General features: G+C 28.0%; 3 long non-coding RNA genes across 3 annotated transcripts; all 3 read left to right on the top strand.

The window, feature by feature from the left end:
- Positions 1–538: 538 nt before the first annotated feature.
- Positions 539–3,119, top strand: LOC132937286 (uncharacterized). Its single transcript, XR_009663644.1, has 6 exons — positions 539–704; positions 769–1,154; positions 1,226–1,361; positions 1,438–1,614; positions 2,073–2,215; positions 2,890–3,119. It is a non-coding gene; the product is annotated as an uncharacterized LOC132937286 (long non-coding RNA).
- An 86-nt stretch (positions 3,120–3,205) lies between these two features.
- On the top strand, positions 3,206–3,782 carry LOC132937288 (uncharacterized). Its single transcript, XR_009663646.1, has 3 exons — positions 3,206–3,270; positions 3,479–3,638; positions 3,706–3,782. It is a non-coding gene; the product is annotated as an uncharacterized LOC132937288 (long non-coding RNA).
- A 289-nt stretch (positions 3,783–4,071) lies between these two features.
- Positions 4,072–4,572, top strand: LOC132937287 (uncharacterized). The gene is made up of 3 exons (XR_009663645.1): positions 4,072–4,206; positions 4,278–4,391; positions 4,464–4,572. It is a non-coding gene; the product is annotated as an uncharacterized LOC132937287 (long non-coding RNA).
- The last annotated feature ends 4,123 nt before the right edge of the window (positions 4,573–8,695 follow it).

The raw sequence follows: 8,695 nt of genomic DNA, 5'->3' as shown, positions 1-8,695 counted from the left end.
GGTATATTATCAGGTAGGCTAAATTATAATTTATAAACTATAATTCCACCTACGAAGGATTAATTCAATCAATTAATACAAAAGCCTAACGCAACCGTACTAAAATCCGATGAATAAAAAAAAAACAAATTCAACACTTTTTAAATTAGCCCATCTTCTTCCCAGAGGTCTAATCTACACACATTTTTGTTTAGTTAATATAATTGTTTAGTAAATGTAATATCATAATATCATATTTATTTATAACTTATATCTCTCAGGTCCATCGTCCATCTGTTGTTGTTTAGTAGATGTGACTTACACTTAACGGTTGTTTTCATGCAATGGTTATTACTAGATTTCAATGTTAATAGTAAAATTAAATCTTAATTAATAAATACTCTGTTCAAAAATTTAAACATTTACTTTCCAAATACCTACTAATAACAGTGTCTCATATTTTTTTATTATAATGTTTTTAGAGTTTACACACATATTTTGCATGTGTCTTGTTCTAAACAATTGTATCAAAAGCCACATTCAGCTGTTATCACACCTATCATTTGTGATATTTTAACTATTGTACAAGATTTTTTGACAAAACTGGCTTCACCTGTCAGAATGGTTGGCATGAGCATATAATGATATATTATAAAGAAGATGTTGCTGATAGGCTGTTTTTAAAAAATCGGGGTGTCCTACATACATACATACATACATACAAAGTATGTACATTTATTGATCAAAGTAATATTAACTATCAAATTTTATTAAATTTGTAAATTATAGGTTTACTTTTTGTCAAACTCGTTCCCATTCATGGAATTTACTTCTCAACAAGGAAAGACAAACTTATTTGGAAGAAGTCTAAGGGAACATCAATTACCTTCAGTTGCACTCTGAATCGTATTTGTGAATAAAATTATTTGTCAAAGACTTATTTATAATTATAAGAAAACTTTATTTTTAAATTCATACTTGTAGTATTTATAGTTATTGTTATTTAAATTATTTTGGAATTCCTCACTGGTGATCTGATTGTTGTGTATAGAGGCGGTTTCCAGATTTTACTTCAGCTGCAGCATGGCTAATTTCTAGAGAAGTAAAATACATTTTAGTAATTCACAGAAACATTGGTACTATTCTGAGCACAACTAGTAAATTATATCTAAGAGGTAAAATTAATTTAACATAATTCATGATTTTCTGTTGTATTTATATATTTTTTACAACTCGACATTTTCAGAATATTGGGTATCTCCAACGATGAGGTTGAAGAAAATGAACAAACAAATAAAGGATTTGGAGACATATAGTTGATGAATTTAATTCACCCAGAATATCCTTAGAAACTTAATAATGTCTTATTCACATACACTTATGTAAGTATATCACTCTAGTATCCAATTTTAAATGTTTTCCAAAACCGAAAGTTACTTAATAGATAATCGTTTTTAGTTCATTCAGTGGATTATACTTATATTTTCCAAACTGAAATATACGATGCACCACATACAAGGAACTAGGAAGTCGATCAAATATCCTAACAATTTTTCAGACACTGACTTTTATGAAAATAATTCTACCTACTTAGATGAAGCCATACAATATTGGAGCGAATTATGAAACTTAAGGGTGAGAATATTGTTAATAGGTATTTATTTTAAAGCTATTTTAGTGTGCTTTAAACTCTCATACCTACCAGTCCACGAGATAATTGATATTATATAAAATAGACATTGTATAATATCAATAACTGTGTGATTGGACATATATTTGGATATAGAAAGGCCTTAGCCTGTTTAGACAAAATAAATTGATAAATAAATAATTATTTAATAATATCTTAATATATTCATAACTTGTTTCAAAAATAAAATACAAATAATTGCTTAGTGCTTCTCTATAAGGTTCCTTAAAAAATATTTTTGTCTTTAAGTTTGATTATAATATCATGTCATATCACCTCTAATATTAAAACTAACAATACAAAATTGGATCTACTGTACTCACATTTGCATGTTGCTTGTTATTCAAAGAGACAAAACAAATGATGCATTGACATATTTTTTAACAAAGTTTTAATTTTTTAGGCAATACAATTTTGCTGAGCAAGAACCCAATTTAAATAACACAGATGAGGGCCTCAACATATCTAAATTGCAAAGAAACACGTAACTAGTTTGGACTTCAGTATCTTTTCTGAAATAAAAGTATATATATAGTTGGATGACAGGTAAAAATTGAAAATTCATAGGTGTTTTTAAATACATTGGGTATAAAACAGTTCTTTTAGCATTTTCTATACACCATACAATTTTATTCTTTTGAGCTAACTATAGGAGATAAGACATTTTAATGAAATCTCATTAAAAGTATAAGTTTTTTTTTGTTTACTGTCATTTTAACGAATTCCATACCTAATTGATAATAATGTTGGTAATATATCAACTGCATTTATTTTTAGAAACAAAAATTATTTTAGAACTTGTCACTATTGATCTGTTTGTTATGACAATTGAACTGTATTTTGGGACATTGCCAGTAAGTGGCAACTTGATACAAAATAAAGTTCTATTGAAGTGTGCAATCATGTGAACAATATGAACATCTAAACTTTCATATAGATACAAACTAATAAGTTGTACACCTTAATTATTGGTACAGGTTAATATGAATTGTTTATTACATTCATTTATTATCATTCAGGTCCATCGTCTATGTATTGTTGTTTAGTAGATGTGACTTACACTTAACGGTTGTTTTCATGCAATGGTTATTACTAGATTTCAATGTTAATAGTAAAATTAAATCTTAATTAATAAATACTCTGTTCAAAAATTTAAACATTTACTTTCCAAATACCTACTAATAACAGTGTCTCATATTTTTTTATTATAATGTTTTTAGAGTTTACACACATATTTTGCATGTGTCTTGTTCTAAACAATTGGATCAAAAGCCACATCCAGCTGTTGTCACACCTATCATTTGTGATATCGTAACTATTGTACTAGATTTTTTATCAAACCTGGCATCACCTGTCAGAATGGTTGGCATGAGCATATAATGATATATGATAAAGAAGATGTTGCTGATAAAGATGTGGCTTTTAAAGAAATCGGGGTGTCCTACATGCATACAAAGTATGAACATTAATTATTGATCATGTCAATATGAAATATCAAATTTTATTAAATATGTAAATTATAGATTTACTGGTCGTCAAACCTGTTCTCATTCATGGAACTGACTTTTCAACAAGGAAAGACAAACTTCTTTGGAAGAAGAGTAAGTGAACACCAATTACCTTCAGTTGAACTCTGAATCATCTTTGTGAATAAATCTATTTGACAAAGACTCATTTCTAATTACAAGAAAATTTTATTTTTAAATTTTATAATTAGAGAAAAAAGTATTTAAAATCTTTAATAATTATACTATCATGATTTTCATACTTTTCGTATTTATAGTTTAAGTGTAATTTAAATTATTTTAGAATTCCTCACTGGTGATCTGATTGTTGAGCATAGGCGGTCCGCAGATTTTACTTCAGGTGCAGCATAGATGGCTAATTTCTAGAGAAATAAAATACATTTTAGTAATTCACAGAAACATTGGTACTACTCTGAGCATGACTAGCAAATTATATCTAAGAGGTAAAACTAATTTAACATAATTCATGAATTAGGTATTTGTATATTTCTTACAACTTGACATTTTCAGAAAATTGTGTTTCTCCAACGTTGAGTAGTAAATGAACAGACAAATAAAGGATTTGGTATCACCAACCGCAGCAAGGGGACCGTAGATATATACTTCCTGCATTGTGGTGATAACCTAACTTAACCACAACAACATAATATAATTTTATTTTTCACCGACATTTGAATCATTCGATTAGATATTTAAAATTTGAACAGAATTACAGACTACATTCGTATAGATTTGTAATCATATGTCTTAGAACAAAATCATCATTCATAAGTGTATTCTTTTTAGTAAAACATCCAATATATCGCTTTGCCACATTACCTTCATTTTCATTTTCATTTTTAGTTGTACTGTTTATATTTCTTAATAATATATGGTCAGTCTAATTTGCTAATTTGTTCACAAATATAGATTTCCAAAAAACGAAAATAGTAGGAAATAATGGCGGTAATCATTTCTACAGCAACACTGGTAGTACTGCTCTTAGCACGACTAGTAAATCTTATCTAAGAAGTAAAATTAATTGAACATTATTCATGCATTTCTGTTGTGTTTATATAATTTTTATAAATTGACATTTTCAGAATATTGTGTTTTTCCGACGATGAGTAAAGGATATGGAGACCTTGCAGTTGATGATTTTAATTCACCCAGAAAAGCCTTAGATACTTAATAATGTCTAATTCACACACACTTATGTAAGTTTATCACTCGAGTATCCAATTTTAAATTTGTGATATTGTAACTATTGGATATTATGTAAATTATAGGTTTACTGGTCGTCAAACCCGTTCCTATTCATGGAATTTACTTCTCAACAAGAAAAGACAAACTTCTTTGAAAGAAGGCTAAGCAAACACCAATTACCTTCAATTGCACTCTGAATCATCTTTTTGAATAAAACTATATGTCTAAGACTTATTTATAATTATAAGAAAACTTTATTTTTAAATTTTATAGTTACAGAAAAAAGTATTTAAAATCTTTATTAGTTATACCATCATAGTTTTCATACTTGTCGTATTTATAGCTTAATTGGAATTCAAAATTTAGAGATATATGACTAATGTGCTGTAATTTATTGTTATACTTGTAGTAGTTTTTTGTACATACTAAATAAGAAATTTTAAGTGAGTGAGAAGAAATAAATTTGAATATTATACAAGATATGACTGTAGTCATCTATGGATATCAAAAAACTTTAAAAGTAATCTTATGATCAATATGTTGCTTGAAACTTTTTAACTTAAGTTTTAAGTTTTTTATTTACATTTTATTATGATTAGAGCGCAAATTTGTATGCTTTTACATATTTGTTCTGGGTGATAGTATGATATGCTGAGTGAGCACAGAATTTTTTCATGACCATAACGATTTGAACTGTGAACTTTTGGGCTGCATATTTCGACAACTAACTCATTTTTTTTGTATTGTAAATCAATTTTTTGTTGCTTTTATGCAATTGTTTCAGTTGTGGAATTTTAATTTTGAATACCTATGTTTATTGTTGACTTGTTTCGAACTGTTTACAGATTTACTCAGTTTCCAACTTTTCTCCGCTCATAGTCGTTTTTCTTATACAATGATATTATATCATTGAATACAAATTTCACACCATTCGTTATAGTGACTGACTTGTAATCTACTGTATAGCAGAGCGACAGCCACTTGCCCACTTTTTAGTTTTTTTTTTCATAGATATTAAATAAAATTAGTTAAAATATGCTATGGAATGAATATCAAGTTCAAAAGCAATTGACAGGAAAATAAAATATAATATAATTTTATTGGTATTGTAATTTGTAATGATTAATTTAATATAAGTCAAATTGGTTTAGTAAAATTATACTGTCTATACTCTAAAGCAGGGTTAAAATTGTGTGTAGTACGACCAGTGTTCGGGACTTCAGGACTTTGGGAGTAATGCGCTAGTAATATTGTAGCTAATTGTTTTAAAACTGATTAGATTGATTCTTTTAAATGAATACTATCTTAAGTGTTTGGAAGTTCTGACACCATTATTAGAAAATTTAGATGACAATGAGAGTATTAACATGGCTGAAAAAGGTAACACAACCATTCAAGTGATAAGTATTGTATGTATATTTGAATATTTCCATAATATAATATTTTTTTTTTTCATTTGACAAAATTTTGAAAGTGAAATTTAATATTGTAATTTTACATGCCTATAATACTATATTATACAATATGTATTTAGTAATACTTTTCAGTTATGTTAAACCAAAATTAATATATTAATTTACCAATCCATTGTTTTATTTCTGTTACTAAATTGTATACTATTGGCACTATACAATTGTTTGTACCATTTTCTATGTGCCAAGTGTGTTGATTCTTGTTCTGAAACTAAAGGCTTTTCAATGTAACTCTTGTGGTTCCAAATGACTTCATCTCTATCGAACTGTAACAACATAAAATACATAGGTTTATACGACGTGTACAATAATAATATAATCATAATTCTAGCTAAACTAGAATTATGCCCCACGGCCTATTATTGTTTGTTCCCGGGCCATATACTGTATATAAATAAAATATTATGATAGTATAATTATTATTGTACACTTATAAACCTAACACTATGAATTGTTTATTGTATTGTTATACAATTATATTCATATTTTAATTAAATTGTAAAACAATTACATTTAACGCTGAAAATTACAATAAAAATTTTATAATAAACTAGTGATAAACTAGTTAAAAAAAGCTATGCGCTACATGAAATAAAAGTACATTCCCTGTAACTTTAAAGTTCTATTTGTATATAATATAAAAAATTCAACTAATGTAGGTGTCAATAAAATTAGGGCTAATTCAATAAATTCATTAAACCTCGGTTACACTTAACCCACTGATTTTACCGGCTGAATTCCGCGGCTTAACCTATTGTAATACGGGCTCTTATCCTTGATCTGTTGGCTTTATTGGCGTGTTACCGGTCAATACAATAATAATGCCAGATGAGGTTATCGATGAACTGAGCATGCAAAAAATTAGAAAACTGGATTTTTTATTATAATTTTTTTTTTGTTGTTTATCGTATTAAACACGGGATTGGCGCTAGTATGAATTTATAATAATTGCTAATAAGTATTAAGTACTATACAGTTTGTGTTAATTCTTATTTCACCTTGATGATCCACACTTCCTTCGATAGGTAACAAGTTCGGGGATTTCAAAAATGTGGATCATGTATACGTATTTATGGGTGTATTATTATATATTTCATCCCCTCCGTAGCAAAATTCCTAAATACGCCACTGGTCCACATAAGTGGCAATAACGATACAATTTACAATATAATATAGTATAAAAGTATAATAAATAGCGTAGACGGTCAATAATCAATATTATGCGACAATATGAATAATATAACAGACGTTCCCTCGTGGCGATTAGCGCCGTAAAGACTACAATAAAGGAATATCATAATATTAGTATACGCGTTCCGTGGTGATTAGCACACACTAAAAAATACAATAAATACAATATGAAAAATACGGCGATTCGCACACGTAAAGATTACAATATAGAAAAACTAGACAATAATATAATGTAATTCGGCGTTAGCACTGCCGAGCGGACAGGACCCCTTTCGGCGGCCGTGCAAATATCATAACTAGGGCAGAGGACTTGTAGCATTTGCATATTTTTTTTGCACAGTCACAAAAATAGCAGAGTGCGAAACAAATACGTTTCATGCTACCACAAAATTTTATTGTGCATATAAATGCATATTTTGCGTTTCTTTGGTTTTTAAGGCATATTTTGCGTTTTTATGGTTTTTAGAGCATATTTTGCTTTTTAGGACAAATTTTTTCCATTTTATACTTTTAAATGCATATTTTAAATAATTTATAGGTTTACCAATATTTTTTCTTCGACGTTTTTATTTATTTATTTTTACATCCAAAATAACGTTCATATTATCGACGATATTTCTCGAGATTTGCCGATCTAATGCCGCAATTTGTCGGGTTATTAATTAATTATATTATCAAATAATTAATTGTAAGTTGTTAAATAAAGTTGTAAATAACATTTTTTCATCATAATAATAAGTACCAACAGAAAAATTCTTATTTTTTATTCAAAAATATCCACTTTAAAATGCATATTTTTTATACTTAAGTGCATATTTTTAATGCATATTTTGTATATTTAAATGCATATTTGGTGACTTTTTAGAGCTACAAGTCCTCTGCCCTAATTATAACTAAACAGCCGACGCGGCGGCATACGATAACGAGCTTTATAATCTGCATATTACGTCATAACAATAATTCACAATAAACATTTAATACAAATTATAACACTAACGACCGTGTGTGCGTGTGCGAGGCTGTCGGTCGGTGGCTACTCACATTGTCGCGGCGGCGACAACACCAATATATATTATTATAATGATCAAACATACCCTACCCATATTAATGTAACATTTCAGATTCTCATAAAAATTTAATTTAAGTTTCTTGCAGACATTTTTTTTTTGATAAAGGTAGACAAACTTATGAGTAATCTTATGTTACACTTTCAAATCTTAGATTTAAAAAGAAAAATTTTTTGAATTCTCAACTCAAAATAATTTGCTAATTTTCGTGATTTTGTCAAAATTTGAACTTTAAATGCTTATAAATAAAAACTGTGACTAAGGTTTTTTAATTTTTTTCATCTGCCTTAGAAACAATAACCTGGGAGCCTTCTAATAAATTTTCAAGGTTTTTTACTCAACAGGTAAAATTTTATTGATATTTATAGAAAAAAAAACTAAAAAAAATGGAAATTGACAATGTCCGTAAACAGCCCAAAATAAGTCAAAATATTTGGAAAATGTTATGGTGTATAGGAAATGCAATTATAAACATTCAGTCAAAATTTCATGTCCCTACGGTAATTTGTTATAGAGTTACACCAAAAACCAAAACCGATTTTCTCGAAAACAGATTTTGCGTAAAAATTCCCGTTTTTCCTTCAT

This window comes from Metopolophium dirhodum, chromosome 1, assembly GCF_019925205.1.
Source record: "Metopolophium dirhodum isolate CAU chromosome 1, ASM1992520v1, whole genome shotgun sequence".
NCBI classification, from domain to species: Eukaryota; Metazoa; Arthropoda; class Insecta; order Hemiptera; family Aphididae; genus Metopolophium; species Metopolophium dirhodum.
This window is presented reverse-complemented; position numbering and strand designations above follow the sequence as displayed.